The 17690-nt window shown below is 33.5% G+C and overlaps 1 protein-coding gene and 1 long non-coding RNA gene across 17 annotated transcripts in view; both read left to right on the top strand.

Moving 5' to 3' along the window:
* SOX5 (SRY-box transcription factor 5) overlaps positions 1-17690 on the top strand; it is a 955660-nt gene that overhangs the window by 783820 nt on the left and 154150 nt on the right. The gene's annotated exons all lie outside the window — the stretch shown is intronic.
* Positions 13618-16513, top strand: LOC306662072. Its single transcript, XR_013764053.1, has 2 exons — positions 13618-14819; positions 14850-16513. It is a non-coding gene; the product is annotated as an uncharacterized lncRNA (long non-coding RNA).

Genomic DNA, 17690 nt, shown 5'->3' with positions numbered 1-17690 from the left:
GTAACAGGTGCCTCATTCATGTAAGAGAACAGGAAAATAAGACCTTTCTCTAAATCTCTATCCCTTGAGACATTGAATGAAGTCTCTTTTGTGATTAAAGGAGGGTACTGCTCTAAATGCATTGCAAGTACAGTCTAGAAATGTACAAATACTTCCATCAACACATCATTACTTTAACCCATCTTCTTTTTAACCTGTCTTCTACTACCTCGTATCCTTTATTTCTGTCTTGCACTATCCTTTCTTGCACTGCCTCTTATCCAGTTGCTCGCTGTCCAATTATTCCTGTGTTTGTGACATGAAATCATTCCTGGATAACAGTTAGCCTCAGTAAGAATTTAGGAGAAGGAACATAATGCAGAAATAACTATCCATCACGTTATTTTTGTGAATGACTGCTTACGCACACACATTTAGTATCCTGATGGCATGAAAATGCTAATAATCCTTAATAATCATAGGACAGTTTAGGTACCTTGTAAACCTCAGAATCCACAATACTATCATTAATATATTTGTTTTCTATTTCTTTTATATGGCTACTATCAGATACAGTGTTAATATAGGTAACCAAATTCCACTTTGAATAAGCATTTGGGTGCTAATTCATCTAGTAAACCTGTGTTCATCCATGTCATGACACAACTTGGGTGTCTCATGATTTTCTTCTTGAACACAGTCATAATCATGAAAATAACACAAGAGGGGCAGATAGCAGGAAAGCAGTAAATATTGAAGCCGATTAATGGGAATTCTGCAGTTGTTTTTATATTACAGTATTTATGCAACTGACTGAAGTACTGAAACAATCCATACTATTACTTTGTTCACTTTGAGACTCTTAATGGCTTCTGATGCTAACATATACTATTATTGCTATTGTTCCTTCACTATCTTATATGAATTCCATTCATCTAAAATGGGAGAGATGTGTTTTTCTGCTAAGGTACATTTTAGCACCATATTCAGAGCAATGGAATTCATGTTCTCCTTTAACCCATCTCCTTCATAAAACTATTTCTTTTCCATCTTTTCCTTTTTTCTCCCTTTCACCTTTTAAAAAATCATTTTGAGGCTTGACCACATGAAGTAGAAAATAAATATGAAAAAGCAAATTAAACTTCTCAAATTTTGTTCTGTAAGTTCTTTGATACTACCTGAAAAATGGAGACAGAGACTTAGAAAAATCAAAATTATCTGAGTTTTCACAGTAAAAGTGAGGGATTAAATATGGTTTCTGGAAGCATACTTTGCAACCATCCTAGGTCAATTTAGATTAACCTGCTGTGATCACATTCTGCCAAGTCCCTGCAATTATGGACCTTACGATGCTGAGTCTATTTGGCCAATCTCTTTTTCTAGATGGAAAGATTAGGAGAGGAAGTTTGGCACTTATCTTGGAGGGTTTTACATCCTCAGAATGAAACTGAAATGCGTGGAGGCAGTAATAATTCTTGAACTTTTAAATTTATTTTTACCAAGAATATTTTAGAAAGCTTGAACAGTGTATATCCCAGAACATAACACTGTTCATGTTTTGACTTCCTCTAAATCGTGCATTCTTATAGCATTGACAAGTGACAATCAAACTTTGAGGTTATTTCATTTTGAAATCTCTACCTCATACACACATATTTATGACTTGATTCTTTTTATTGATTTTTTTGCAGAAATATTTTTAAAAATTCAGTAGCTTGAACTTGGAGTATGTCTTTAATTTTAAATATTTTAAGCAAGCAAATAACCACTTTAAGAAATTTTAATCTTTTCCCTTAACAAAAAAGATCCATACTCTAAAACAAACATTATAATTTACCTACTAAAATCATAAAGGGAAAAGCCTCACCAAAGTTGACATTCCCCATAGTGCCATTGACTGTTCATATGACTGGCACATATTTACTAGCTGCACTCTTTACAGTACAGCTTTAACCTAAAGGAGAAGCTAAAAATGACCTCAGGATGTTCTGCACTTATTACATTACAACTTGTCCTTTTTCCCCACCTTGACCACTGTTAAGTTTTATTCCTTTCTGGCTGTGTTAAGCTGTACTAAATGTCAGTGGGGCGTCTGCCCACATCATCTGTTATAATGAGCCTCCTTACCAGGGCTCATTCATTGAAGCACTCCTTTTATAATCTCATGTACCCACCTGCTTACATAGGAAATATAATTCTTCCCTCATGTGATCCCAGTCTTGTCTTAATAGACACGAGGGTGAGAAATGCTCCAGGCCTCTTTTCTGTTCACTCCTTAATAGCTTGCTAAAAGTGAGAGAACAGTAATTAAGGAAGAACACAAATGTTTGTCATTGGTGGACAAAAACAAATAATAGTAATAAAAGTTAAGCAGTGACATGAAATATGAACTACGTTTCTAAATATTTTAATGAATAAAGTTGTGAACCATGACAACATATCTATACCACTGTAGTGATTTTGGCTTGTCAAAGTGTTTGTCTTTATGCAAAGTATAAAGAACCCCAAATTACTATCAATCAGATAATGATCAAATATCCCAGATAGTCTTTGCAACCATTGCAAACACATTCTTGCCACCTTTGAAACAAAGCTTACACACCACTAAGATTGTTAGGATCTTATGGAATATAATCAGTAATATAAGTTCATTGATTACAAGAGGAAACTGAGGCAGTAACAGTAGTTACTTGAAATCTTGGAGAGCAGAAGTGAACAGTGTGAGATCATAACAGCAAGTCCACAGGACCTAGAAGAGCCCAGGATAAGAAACGCAAAGGTGTTTCTCCAGACTGTGGATGGTGGTGATCTGATCTTAAGGGTGCCTCCTGAGAGAAGCACAAGAACAAATATACGTTGTTGCCAATCTCTTTCTTCCTGTGTTTCATCTCTACTCTGAATGTGAAATTTAAGTAATCAACATCCTAGGAATTTTTCTGTTTGTTTTTTGTTGGTTGTCCCCCCACCCCCCGCAGGGAAAACAGAACAGGGGATGATAGATGAAGAATCAAGAATTTTTTTACACAAGTGACATAATTAGCTTTAATTTGTAGCACAAGTTACTGTGATATCTGATGTCTAAGGGAATTTGCTTGATCACAACCCATATCACTATGTTATGCCTCACACCACATTTCATTATCATACATACGGAAGAATGAAGGTATATATAAGAATAGGTGGGCAAACATTGTCTCACAAAATTTATTAACTATCCTGAGGTTCTTTTTTTCCCCACTTTATGGTTGATAATGAATGTCCTTTCAGTATCTTTATTTACATCTCTGAATAAACTTTAACCTTAGTCAAATTGAATTTGGGTATTAGACTACTTTATAAATCTTTACATTAATTAACTTGTAATAATCTGAATTACATGATTTACCAAAATTTAATTTTATTTCCATTGCACCTTCTGTGCATTCCATAATTTAAGGTCCCTCTATAACTTTTGATTTAAAATTTGAGGAAACATAAAGAAAATACTAAAGTCATCCCCATTAAGAGTGTAAATCAGTATCTGATTATGGAAATTTTATGTGGAGACAAAGAAATATTTAAACTCATCCCAAAGTTCAGAGGATGTATTATGAAACATAATCATGTTTAGATAATAATGAAATTAAAGTTATTGAGTTGTTGAGTAAATTGTTCACTACTCTTGGAGGCTAAGTATTTCTTTGGAGTAATGACTTCTCCTTCCTTCAGTCATAATTTATTGGACCCTGCAAGTTGCCCCATGCTTTACCACTGATATTTCTGTATAGAATTCATTCTTTGCAAGCAGCATATGGGAGCAGTAGATTGCTTCACCACAACTGGCATATTGCCTCCAGCTGTGTCCAATAACCTGGCATAACTGTGTTTAGTGGATAACCAGTAATGTTGTATTGGTCATAAAAGTTGTTAAGGTACTTAGAGTAGTAATGGGCTCTCTGCAGAGAAGAAATAAGTATATAATATCTATCTGACCTTTTAAATGTTACTGATCTATCATACAAGATAAGGTTAAAGTAGGTGCAAGTTAAAACCATTTTATTTCATTTTAAACATTAAATTTCTGTATTTTTTAAGAGAGTACTATGTTCTGTGTCACTAATCAAGTGCTATTAATTGAGGACACTCATCCTTAGTTGTGAATTATGGAAAAAGTATGTCTACCAAGGTCATCATGGGATGAATTAAAAAAAAAAAAATGAAACCCATGCTTTGCAAGGAGACAATTAGCAATCATATGCAATTGCATGAAATTTCAGTATATTAATTTTTTGACATAATATTAATATAGATTTCTTTTTACTGGTGCACCTAACTCATATGCATAGTACTTGATCAAACATAAATAAATTGTTTTGTAAAAAAAGACACTGTTTAAAGTTCAAGTGATACAATCTTGCATTTTTTTTTGTTTTGAAAAATATTTTCCAATATAGAAAATTTCTTAATTTTTTCTACATTCAATTTATACATATATACATTAACATATGAAATTTGTATTATGTATTTACATTTATTTCTATATATGGTATATTAAATCATGTTAATTAAAAGCAAGGCACACTTAAATTGAAAATGGAATGCAAATTTAGACATACTACAAAAGATCACTCTAAATGTTTCTAACTTTAGTGGTAAAAATCAGCCTATACCATTGATTATTATTTATAGAAAATATTTAGAAGACAAATTTAGGGAAGTATTTAGAAGATGAATTCATATTTTGTATTAATAATATGGAATATTGTATAGATATCAAAAAGAATAAAATAGAATTAATGAACCAGCAGAAACATGAGCAATAATAACCAGTATGTTATATTAAGTGAAGAATCCTAACATAGAATTATGTGTGTCTCTGTGCATCGTTCCAAATAATTTAAATACACATTTCTCACACATACACATATGCACAAACTGCAGAACATATCTGTCCCTAACATAGCTATTAATAGAACATGAAGTGTAAAGGAGAACTGAATAATGCCACAGCATTGATGATGAGATAATTCTAACTGAACCAATATTCTGGAAATATGCCTAGAGCAGAACTGATGTGGTCTCTATGCTTTTGTTCACAATTTATTGGGGTAGTAAACCTTTCTGTCACTGGTTTTAGAACTGCTGTTGTATCAGTGCCATAGGCCTGCCAAAACAAATTACCACAAACTTGGTGGCTTACAACAATGGACATTTATTCTCTTCATTCCAGAGGCCAGAGTCTGAAACCAAGGTGATGATATAGTGGGTTTCTTCTGGAAACTCTTAAGAATTAGTACCTGTCTCTCCCCTAGCTTCTGATGGCTGCCTTGTAATCATTGAGATTCTTGGCTTGGAGATGCATCACTGTGGTCTCTGTTTCTGTCTCCGTGATGTTTTCTTCTCTGAATCATGTCTCAAATATCCTTTTCTGTTCTCTTACAAGGATATCAGTCTTGGGATTTTGCTCCCAACCTAACCAGTCATATCTACAAAGACCCCATTTCCAAGTAAGGCTATATTTATTAAGGGATAAAATTTGGATATCATATTGCAGGACAAAAAAATTCAACCTACAACAGCTTGAAGATTAATTTTATTTATACTGCAGTTATTTTGACTGTTGGGTATCTTTTTTCCTTGAGAAAATACTGATAATACAAAGAATGATTGAGAGAAGAAGGAATACTTCACTTCTAGGAGTGTTGTCAGTATACAACTCTGCTTTACCTTCTGGATATATTCACATTTTAATATAGTTCTTTGCCTATATTTTCATTATTCTTCTCACCTGACAGTGAACTACTGACTATCTAGATAGAGAATTTTCAGTTTTGGGCTTTGTCTAGTAAATGCCACAATATCTGATGAATACAGTCACAATTTGAAAGATGTAATCTTGATTGGCCAAGTTTTTACTGAATTAACAACGGTGGCTAGTGTATTGACATTGTTCTGACTTGGTTACCACTTAGGTATGACATGACAACTGTAGTCAAAATAACTGACCCTTCAGATAGATAGAACAAAGTTTAAACAATTGTTCCACTAGTCACTATCAGTATGACCTGAGCTTTACTCACCCTTCATTTCTCAAATAGAGATACTACATCTTTGTTTCAGTTCTCTTGAGATCATTAGAAATAAATTGAAGCATCAAGGCAGTGCTCAGCTAACAGAACATGCTTGATAAAATGTAGTGAAAGAAAATATTCAATAAATAAATATTGGTAGTCCTAAGTCTGAGAATTAAGAATGAAGACTATTCAACCCTATTGAGTAATGTGGATTCTCTTTTTATTATCATTTCTCTTTGGGAGATAATAAGGCTTCACCTAGTAGCAGACCTTTCTAGAAGTGACACATGATGACATGTCATATTGTTGAAGGAAACATGCAAAAAACAAAAGGTAAAATATAAATACTCTCTTTGAAGATAAAGTAATTCTTGCTTTATTCAGAGAAAAGAACATTTATAATTAAAGGAAGATAGGACTGTAGACTTTCATTTCTAATTTCAAGATAACCCCTGAACCCCTGGATCTGTATTGTAGGTGATGTTTTTAATATCATATGATACACTGAAAGTATACCAGGCAAAATTGCATACTATTAAAAAACACTGTCTATTAACCACATATGGAATTTCTCTTTTTTCCCATGAATACGTTCATTTGAATGGGCATGTGTGTAACTTATTATCCCATAAATAGTCAAGTATTTTTTGAATAAGTGACTTTATCCATTAGATAAGTCATCCAGCAGGTAAATACTAAAACATTCCATCTCTTCTCAGCTTTAGCTATTGAAATATTGGAGTAGGTAGAAATTCCACTTAAAATTTACTACTACTGCTAACAGTACAATTAATATAATGCTGTAGAAGAATTTTCCAAAACTCATTCAATTTTCCACGTCAATTTTCCATCCAAAATCTTCATACATAGCTACATTGATTTAGGTATTTTTCCTTATCTCGGTCACACCCATGTGCATAGAAACCACACAGATATGTCATACTACCACAGCCTCTGTAAACAAAAGGAAAAATGTCATTACATTAGGAATGCTATTTAAACTGGTGGCAGACAAATTAGTGTCCTCATTCTCTAATTCCTGTGTGCATTTATTCTTAGTGAAAAGTGGCTCCATTAGGATTTGGGGTTTTCTCAGGGCACTTAGTACATCTGAACGGTAGGGATATTACTAGAAGTATATTTACATTTCCATTTTTCTAATATCCCAAAGTCTGAGTAAAATAGAAGATACTTAGAAGGCTTCTTAAAGGAATGTCCATTTTGTTTATCCCTGAACTCATAACTCTGTGGCAATGGTTCTGAACATAATGAGGAAGTGACTTAGTCAATGCAGTCTTGTGGCAATATGAATGATCTCTGTGATGATGGTACTTGTTTAAGTGGGGTGTGGAGTATGGCCTGTTCAACATAGCATGGACTAATATTGGGTCAGTGAAATATCAACTATGGGTCCTTTAAAGAAGTCCTAATCTTGTGAATTTGTGTTTTAGAAAGGACTAATGATACTATCAACAGTCTCCCAGTCACTTGATGCTTTCCACCTCACATCCATTTTCTATATAAAATTGTGTGTGTGTTGATTTTGCCTTTGTGGTACACCTTAGGAATTTTTTTTCCCACTTTCCTGCCCCACATTCAAATTCTCGTTGCCACTCCTGTCCACAATGGCCGTCTGATAATTCTTTCTGACCCTCTCATTGTAGCTTTTCCTTGTGCACTGCTATCAGATCTGCCTCCTTAAGGAAACTCTCCTAGTGTACATCCCCAACTCCAACATCTTCATCAGTTTCTACCTGAAAATCAAATGCTTTGTTGCTGCCTGTCATGGAAGACCCTCTACATTACTTTGTTTCATGAACATAGTAATCTAGCCAATCTTAACTGTTGTTCTGTTCCCGGACAGTTCATATTTTGTAACCTGGATCATTGACTCATGGAGTCCTTATCTTGGAACAGTATTTACAAATACTTCTCCATATGTCAAATACAGTCACTTTCACTAAGGCCAAATTAGCATGTTCATTTATCCACAGTTCCCAAATTTTCCTGGAGTAAAAAATTACCTCGTATCTCTTATAGCATTTACCATTCTATCCTACTTATATTGTCCTACTGTGTTTCTACCTTGCATTACACTTATTTAACATTTTAAAATTTTTCCCTCTCACAAAGAAGATAACCTAGGTAGTATTTATCTTTGTGTTTCAACAGCATGTGCGTTTCAATCTTTTGATAAGCACATGAATTGCTTAGTAAGGCATCCATTGAAAATGAACCAGAGGTCCTCAGCTTCCTCTTGCTCTCTGAAGATAAATGTTTATCTTAATCAAATAGGAAATTTTGCCATCAGCAACATTTCAGATTAGGCTTTGAAATTTTATGCAAGTGCAAATTAATTTCTTAGTCAATTCCTTAATTATGAAGAGGTGCCTATTTTGAAACTATTTGTATCATATAAAGTTAAAGAAACAAAACAAACAACAGTCCCTGAAAGGAAAATGTAGTTTTAAATGAATGGATGAATGTTTTATTATTTTAATTTTCAGTTTGAAAAAAAGTTGAAAGCTAAAATTCAGGCTAAGAAAGTGAAATGAGGAGATTATGAGATTGATTATGAAATTAAAAATATGATTTGCATGTAATCATTGCTTTCTGTATATTCTGTCCTAATCTCTAGTACAGCAGGTCCTACCCTGTCTCAGAATGCAAGGTTTCATGGGACTCTGTCCTCCATGGAACCAAGTTAAAGCTATGCACAGTTAGTCAGAATCACACTCGTGTGACCAGACCAAATTCACTTAGGGTGGATAGGATGAAGGGCTCAAAAGACAGAAATTTACAGTTTGCTTTGACTTGGAAGCAGTCTTACTGATCTAGTTCTGTGCTAGGCCTCTCTTGATATCCAGTACCCACTGAAAACTGGATGACCCAGAGCACAAGCCTAGAAGCAAAATAAATCTCTGAATGAGTTGTGGGTACCCAAACAACAAATAGACCTTTACATTAGGACTGAGGAGAAGTGCTTGTGAGTGGCTAAGGCCACACTGTCAACAGAAGACTACTTAAATCTGGCCTTGTAACCCTACACAAAATAGTTATTTATTACTTTATGTCATAACTGCACAAATCACAAATCTTGTTTATGTTACTGGCCACTTGGGCATCATAGAGAATTTTTAAAGCCATTTGGCTGAATTAAAATGTATGCATTTTAAGCATGGATATATAGTCTGAAGAGTGATTCGTAACCATATTATTTGTGGATTGCATAGATATAAAGTTCTGGGTATATCCTCTAACCCACTTTGCAATCATTTCAAATTTGTTTATGATAACACTGGATCAGAATGAAAACAAAGCATCCACAGAGAAGTAAGTAGTTTATACTGACATGAAAATGCTAAAGGAATACTTCCTTTAATGTGAAAATTCTCAGTTGTTAATATTTTAGGGTTTTTAAAATAGAACTTTTCAGCAAATAAGGTAGTATAAAATCTATTTTTGCAAGTCTTTTAATATTGACTTTGTTTTTTAAATGTTTAGACCTATTTGAACCAATGAATTTTTCTTTGGTACTTAAGATATTCAGAATAATTTGTCATCTTAGATTAATTTTCTTCACCTGGCCAGAGATACCATAAAGCAGTATATATTTTGTTCCTCTGTAGTTCAAGACTTTCCGACTTATAATTACTGCTAGGAGTTATGTTGTAAACTTCAAGAAGTCATACATTGCCATGCTTCATCTAGGTTACCCATGCTACCCAATCCTGTAGGCATTTATCTGAATAAACATGATGGAATTTATCCAGCAATTGATTAAATATCTTATTTGTGGATTTATGTATATTCTAATAACCCTCGGTCATTAGTTTTTCAATAGGGTTTATGAGTACAGAACACAGCATTTCATACCAAGACCAGTAATTGGGGAAGATCATCAGACAACCATAATTTGTACTCCTTTATCTACTTTTATGGCTGACTCATATAGTTTTTCCCCCTCTTGCTTTTTGTTTATTATATTCCAAATTGTTTTTAAACGGTTACACAAGGGATTATGTCCCTTGGGAATGGTCCATTACATTTTGAATATCAGTGCCATTCCAAGTTATTTCAACCATGGCATTAATCTCACTTAAAGCAATAAAAGCAATAGTGGTAAGAGGCAAGATGCATAAAGCATTACTTTAAACAGTTAAAAAGAGAAAGATGTTAAATGTTCCCTCTCTAGGAGCTCCTGCAGCTTTTGATACATTTGTGTGCAACTGAGCAAGAGAAAAGTAGCAGTGGGATTATTAGTGGAGAGAGAAGCTTACAAGGAACATGAAAAGGGGACTGCTTTGCTTTCTGGCTCCTTTCTTCCAGCATGCAGTTAAAAAGAGAGAATCATTTAAACGAGCTCCTGTAGAACTCCCTTTTATTGGCTTCTTTTCTTACGTAAAGTTACCAACAGGTTCATTCATAAGGTGATCTTGAAGGTTGTTTCACTGTCACTGAGCCACAGTTAAGGTGGTTTGTAAAGGGTACCACCCAAGTATAAAGATGCCTGGTAGGAAAATAAGGCCTTTATACAAAAAGAGCAGCAACCCATCAGATCTTTTCTTTTCAAAATAGGCAGGTCCCCCCTCAGAAAGATTAATTACAGTCAGGTTGAGAAGATAGCCTTGCTCTGCATGTGTATGTGTGTGTGTGTGTGTGTGTGTGTGTGTTTCCCCCTCGACATTAGAAAGATAAAGGGTGTGATTAGTGTGCACAAAGCCTGTGATCAAACCAGCTCAGAGGTTTGTGACAGGAGGTTCAAACACTTTATGGATCACTGGTGCTGACAGGTAGATCACACAGGCCTTAAACAGATGTTTAGTGAGAAGATGAATGTGTGAGATCTCAAACACGCAGCGCTCTTTGACTTGCCCACTTAGTCTGTGAAGTATTAAATGTCGCTAAAGAAGACTACTCCTCTAAAAAGGGTGAAAAGTTACTAACAAGCTTCCATTAAATCTCAACCTTTCTTTTATTATCAAGAGTTAATACAGCTGAGATTTGAAAGTTAACAAACTTTCCATAGGAGCTGATGACTATGGCTACACTTTATTCTCTTGCATGAAATGCTTATTGATTGGTGTATGAGATTTCTAACTCACGAAATGTGTTTGAGAAGTTCAGTTGAAACAGGTAGAAATTCAAGGTAAATTAAATTGAGCCAAAACCAATACTCAAGTATAATGTATCTTCTGTATTTGTAATACACAACATTAAGATGATACTGGATGAAATAACTCATGATCACAGAACTGTACCAATAATTCATATTTAAATGAATTTCTGTGGCGAATTACATATCACTAATAATTCCTTATAAGTATGTATAACTAATAAATGTTGTAAATATCTTCTATTTCCTTATTTGACAATAAGTGGGATGTATAAATTATGGATATGTGGGCACATATGTGTGGATATATGGATATGTGCATGAGCTACATAGATGAGTCATCAGTTATTTTATTTATTCATTTCTGTCACACAGAAATGTGGACCTAAGACTTCTGTCAGTTTGATTAATCTGTACTGCTGGTGGTAACACCTATGCTGGGTGCCATTATAAATGATATTCAACTTGTCATTGGTTGTATCATACAAACTGGTAGAAAGGAATATTCTTTGTTTTTTATTGGTAGAAAGGAATATTCAACAGTACTTGTTTGTTTTAGTGCTTTAACGCCATAACTATGAAAATGTCTGTAAATTCTTGGGGAAAAAAATATATATAATTGAAAAAAGTAAGGGAGAATTGATTTTTGCATTGTTTGCACTTTCTAATAGCTATTTTTCAACTTTCAATATTAAATTTAGGTTAAATAAAATATGACTATCAGTCTTGTCACCACCCATAACCAGGTGAACATTAATTAACTTATGTGCAGAGATAAACATTATGAAATATTGCATATGAATGCACTTTTTAAATAATAAAATCCTTACTTAGATGCAAAAACTCTACAAAAGAAGAAGGTGATATCAGAGGAAGTGGGAAAGGTGATTAGGAAGCAAAATGGAAAGATACATGATAATTAAATATAGTTCTGGCTACTGCTGTCTATTCAGTATTATCTAAGACTGCCATTTAGAAATCATGTTTTATTTATTTTCTTCCCCTATGAGCCCAAACTATTTTTAGGTGTATTACCAAAATCATTGGAAATCCAAGAGTGTCTTGAACATTAAACCAATAATTACTAAAAATAGTATGTGCAAGCTACTATTAACAGATAATAAGAGATGAATAAGATGTGGTCCTTGTTCCTAAGAAGTTTAGATTAGGGGCAAAATGGTTTATAGTATCGGAACCATAATTTGTTTTGATTTGTTTTTTCAAATTATAACATGGTGTGTGTGTGTGTGTGTGTGTGTGTGTGTGTTTCCCATGAGAAATGAAGGGGAAACCTATGGTATATATGTCAAAAATTTCATACTAAGCATCAATTTGTTCTATTCCTAATTTAGTCAGTCCAAATATATCCTGCATTTCAGTCACCTTGAAGGATCTATTCCACTGCAGTTGACTACTCAGTGTCTGGGATGTCAGACAGGAAACTATTTTACCTCATCTCATTCTTTGTCCTTCAGTTTTTTTTTTTTTTTTTTTTTTTCCTACTCAATGAGTTTTTTTCCTTAAAAAAAAAAAAAAAGAAAGAAAGAAAGAAAGAAATATAAGAGCTGTTTGTAAGCAACTTTCACAATTATTTCTTACCCAGAGTGTGGGACTGCCTGTTTGAATGTTTCCAAGAAAGTATTGTTCTTATGTGACAACAGGTCAGAAAGACTCTGCATTAATTACACTAACATATGGTTATTAACAGATTCTAGCTCAGGGAGCAATACTTTACAATGTTATCTTCCACATAGTCAGATGTTAGCCATATTGTCAGTGCTGGCAGCTATTGTTTCACTCATTTACTTCACAGAGCTAATTACTCCCTAATAATAACTTTACCTTGGAGTTTTTCACTTGCTTGTGCCAGCAAACCTGTTCACACTACATATGCTAATTATTGGCACTTATTCATTATGTTAAGATAGCTTTAAGTTCAAGCTGTGCAGCCTGGCTTTCGGTATGGAGCCAGCTGGCTGCAAAGTTCCACCTTTTTTTACTAAAGTCATTAAAAGTTTTAATATGGGCCCATCTTGTTCTCTTTACAAGATCAGTCTTTCAGGAATTCAAATGAATGTGCAGTTACCCATGGACAATTGCAAATTATAATAAGAAGGTCTTTGGTTTCTGTGAGAAATTCTGAAAGCTAACACTCACTGTGGCCTTTTCCTGTTAAATTAAAAAAGTGAATTCTGTTACATTTAAGCTCTCTGATTATCTGATTAGTCCATACACAGACATACATGTGCACATGTGCATGTTTGGGGAAACCCATGCACATGCATGCACGTACGTACCCTCTTTTGTCCATTCATTTCCCTTTAATAAGTTTCGTTTGCTAGTGGTATTTAATTTGTGCATGTTGAAATGAAACAGAATGTAGAATGCTACTGTTTGTGTGTCATCCTTTCTGTAATCCTTCCCTCAGTGTATTTTTTTTTTTCTTTTTCGTATCATTTCTCATCTCAAGAGATTTAGGATTAATGCCAGGGCCAAAGACTGCTTGAACTTTATTCAGGATTCCCATTGATATCAGCAGGAGTTAATATTTAAGTGTTGTTTTCAGTCAAAGTAAAATATGGTTTCTCTAGTTTTAATGAACAAATAGCTTCATTTGGTTCACATCCAAATATAATTAGTATCTACTATCACTCAATTAAATACCCAACTTTGACGAGTATGGATCAGAATGGATTTGACCTTTTTCATTGGTAAATTTTGGGGGACTCTTTTGAGACCTAGAAATGACTATGTCCTCAGGCATGAACTCTGTCAAAAAATTCCTTTGTGTCTTAAAAAGATAACTTTTTAAAGGAATTCAACCTTCTAATCTTCAAATTGATACAATTATTCTTTTACATTATTTCAGATTATAATATAGGCACTGAACTCAGGAATTCTGAAGTAGATGGGTAGAATCAACCATAGGCAAGAGCAAAGATGTTCAAGTTATGTTTTTAGTTGTATTTTTCATGAGGTACATCTTCATTATTTTTTCTTCATTATTTCCCTATCACCTGTGCTTTCTCTTTTGGTATTTGCTACTAGATTACACACAGATTATGTTCATTTCAGCCTATAGAATTCCAAATATCCAGTTTTCTGGTATTCTAAAGGATTGATGTAATATAGTGTGTTTGAGGACATGAAAAGGTGATATTTGACAACACACAGAATGAGAACAGAAATGGAAGAAAATGTGAAAACCTTCTGATTTCTTGCTACCAGGAGCTGGCTAGGAGTGGTGGTAAAGGTTGGAGGGAGATGGAAAAAAATTATCAGGATGTTGAAAGTACATTTAAATACAAGTCAACCCTTGCCAGAGCACCTAAAAAATGTTTTCACGTGAATATAGCCTTTATTAGAGGTCCTTTTTAAATTTTAACTGATTACAGCATGGTTGACTGATGAGAACAAGGTAGCCAATGTTGAGGGAATTAATAATGAATTGTTAATTCTAAATATTGACTAAGGTTGGGAAATAAAAACTGCATGAGCATTTAATGATTTTTTAATAGAGATTAACCATTCATTTACATTTACATAATGTTCATTTACATTTTTTAGCATATGAGTTACCCATTGCTATATGTATGATGAAGAGAGAAAAAAATTTGCAGAGGGGTAAACAATGTTAATTTTAAAAAAATTAGCTGCAACTGAAATGAAAGGTGGTTTTTTTTTTTTTTTTTTTTTGAAAGGTGGTTTTTATTACAATAAAAAAAAGTTTTCAAGAGCCCACAAAATTCCAATTCATATTCTTCCAACTTCTGTTAATAAAGGCTTTGTGTGTGTGTATGATTTTTGCTTATACCAGGTCTGTTTGAGATAAGAAAACATGTGATTACTGTGCCACATGGATTGACACATGCTGAGCATTACCACAGTTTCTTTTCAGAGTAACTGGAAGGTTAGATCAAAACAAAATAAAATTATAATTGCAGCGATTGAGAACTGTAACTGAGAAACCTAAATAGGCCACCTCAAATTCCTTGATATAATTTGAAAATCTATTTGTTCAGAATGAAATTACAGATAAAATATGTGAAAACAGTTCAATGATAATAGTAAATTTCAATTTTTTTATTTTTACAGACTGGATTTTGATTCATTGTACACAAATGGGGTACAGCTTTTTGTTTCTATGGTTGTACATGATGTCGATTCACACCATTCGTGTAATCGTACACGTACAAAGGGTAATGATGTCTGTCTCATTCCACCATCTTTCATACTCCAGCCCCCTCCCCCCTCTCATTTACCTCTACATAATACAAATAAATTCTCCATAAAATGTTATGAGATTGGATATACATATATGTTTCTGTCTGAGGCTTTTGAAACCTTTATTAGCCATCAACATAAGACATTTAATAATGCATAAGTAGCCTCAGTTGGCTAAGGAAGAATTCATTGGGCCAATTCTCTATTTTCTGGACACTCAAATTTCATACTTTTTTATTGACTTGAACAATTTCTGTAACACTGATTCTTTTCTATGTGTTTATAGAAACTATTAACCTGTTCTTCACAAAGGGAAAAGTTTTGATTATTCTTACCTTCTTTTTCAAGTTTTAATATTTAAACTACCAATGAAAAAGGCTTTTTCGGAGTCTTTTTTTAACCAGGAAAGTATGCTCACTGTTTTGCTCCTCATGACTCCAGAAATAAAAATAAGAAAGAAAAAAATCTTTTAAGTCTGAAATATAGACTGTTGCACTGTAAACTAACACAAAAGCTAGGCTCACCCTGTGATCAATACCAACACCAACACTGGTGTCAGAGAATAAGATTTAGATCACACGTAAGGTGGTAGAAGTTAAGCTGAGACTCCCTCATTAAGCTTCTACCAAGTTTTATTACAGAATCAACAATAACCACAAAAGCCAACATCTTACAGATAGAAATTTTACTCATATTAAGTCCATTTTGTTTCAGTAGTGGTTTTGTCTTACATTCCCAGCAATCCAAGATCAAGGCTTAAGTAGTAGCTCTGATCTGGGGCATGACAGCCTAAGAGCAGAAGGGGAAAATAGTTTAAGCAGAAATATGACATGGTTTTTAAACTTTTTTCAGAAATTATACCCATTATTTCTCATGTTTTATAGGCCAAAGCAAGTCATATGGGCAAGCCAGACATCTGTAATATGTAAAGAAATATATTCCTACAGGGACCCTGTAGAGTAGGGCATCAACTATTTTTAAAATAAACTCTGCCGTTAGTGCTTTAAGTGTTCAAGTTCAGTACTGAACCTAAAACCTGATAGAATCAAATGAATCTCTGAAGTGAAGTATCTCTAATTTAGTTCCCCAAGATTACCACAAAGGTTAAAGAAGTATGTACTCAAAATTAAAAATTCCAAAACACGCAGATTGTTAGATTAGTTTATTTAAAAAAGAAGTTATAAAAGCAAGACCTACTTTTATGTTGTCTATAGGAATCCACTTTAACTGTAACTACACAGAGACTTTAAAGCAAAAGATAAGGAAAAAAATATCCTAAGTTAATTCTACTCAAAAGAAAACTGGAATCTGGAATGGCATTTTTAGTATCTAAGTAGATTTCAGAGTAAAGACTATTATATGAAGAGTCATTTCATGTGAGTTATGGGGCACAAGCATCAGGAGGCTGAGGCAGGAGGATTTCAAGTTCAAAGCCAGCCTTAGCGACTGAGCAATGCCCCTGTCTCAAACAAAAAACGTAAAAAGGACTGGGGATGTGATTCAGTGGTTAAGTGCCCCTGGGGTCACCCTGGTACAAAAAAAAAAAAAAAAAAAAAAAATTATAATGATAACATGGTCATCAAAAGGACATAAAAATTCTAAATGTTCATACAAAATGTTAAAAAATTAGAAAATGACCCTAAGTACTATCCATTTCTTATCTTCATTCATAGAACACTATGCTCACCAACAGCAGAAGAGTTATTCTCTGAAAGTGCCCATAGAAAATTTTACCAAGATTATATTCTGGACCATTGAAAGTATCAATAAATATAAAATATGAAATAATCTGAAGCATGCTTTCTGATGACAATTCAATTAACTAGAAATACATAAGCAATACATAAGCAAATAATATTTGCAAAGTCCCAATTTATTTGGAAACTAACAACTTCTCTCAATAACCCATGGATTGAAGAAGTCACAGGAAAATGAGAAAATATTTTTAACTACATGAAAATGAAAATATGAATTAATAAATTAAGTAACTTAACAGATTAATAAAATAATTATTATAAATAGATTATCAGTGGAATAATTATCTTGATAGATACAGAAAAAACTTAATAAGATTCAGCATCTATTCATAATCAAATCATCTGAGCAAACTAGGAATAGAAGAACATTTTCTCAACTTGATAAAGGATTTCTTTAATAAATTTAGAACTATCCTCTTCCTTAATTGTTGAAATATTGAATGTTTTCCCCCTAAAATTGCCCTTGCTTAATTTTCATTAATCATTGTACTGGAGTACCTTTCCTCCAGTGCAGTAAGCCAATAAAAATCTAAAGGCATTCTGACTGGAAAGGAAGAGATT

This window comes from Sciurus vulgaris, assembly GCF_902686455.1.
Source record: "Sciurus vulgaris genome assembly, chromosome: 5".
Taxonomy (NCBI): Eukaryota; Metazoa; Chordata; class Mammalia; order Rodentia; family Sciuridae; genus Sciurus; species Sciurus vulgaris.
Note: the sequence above shows the minus strand (reverse complement) of the source record. Positions and strands in the feature narration are given on the sequence as shown.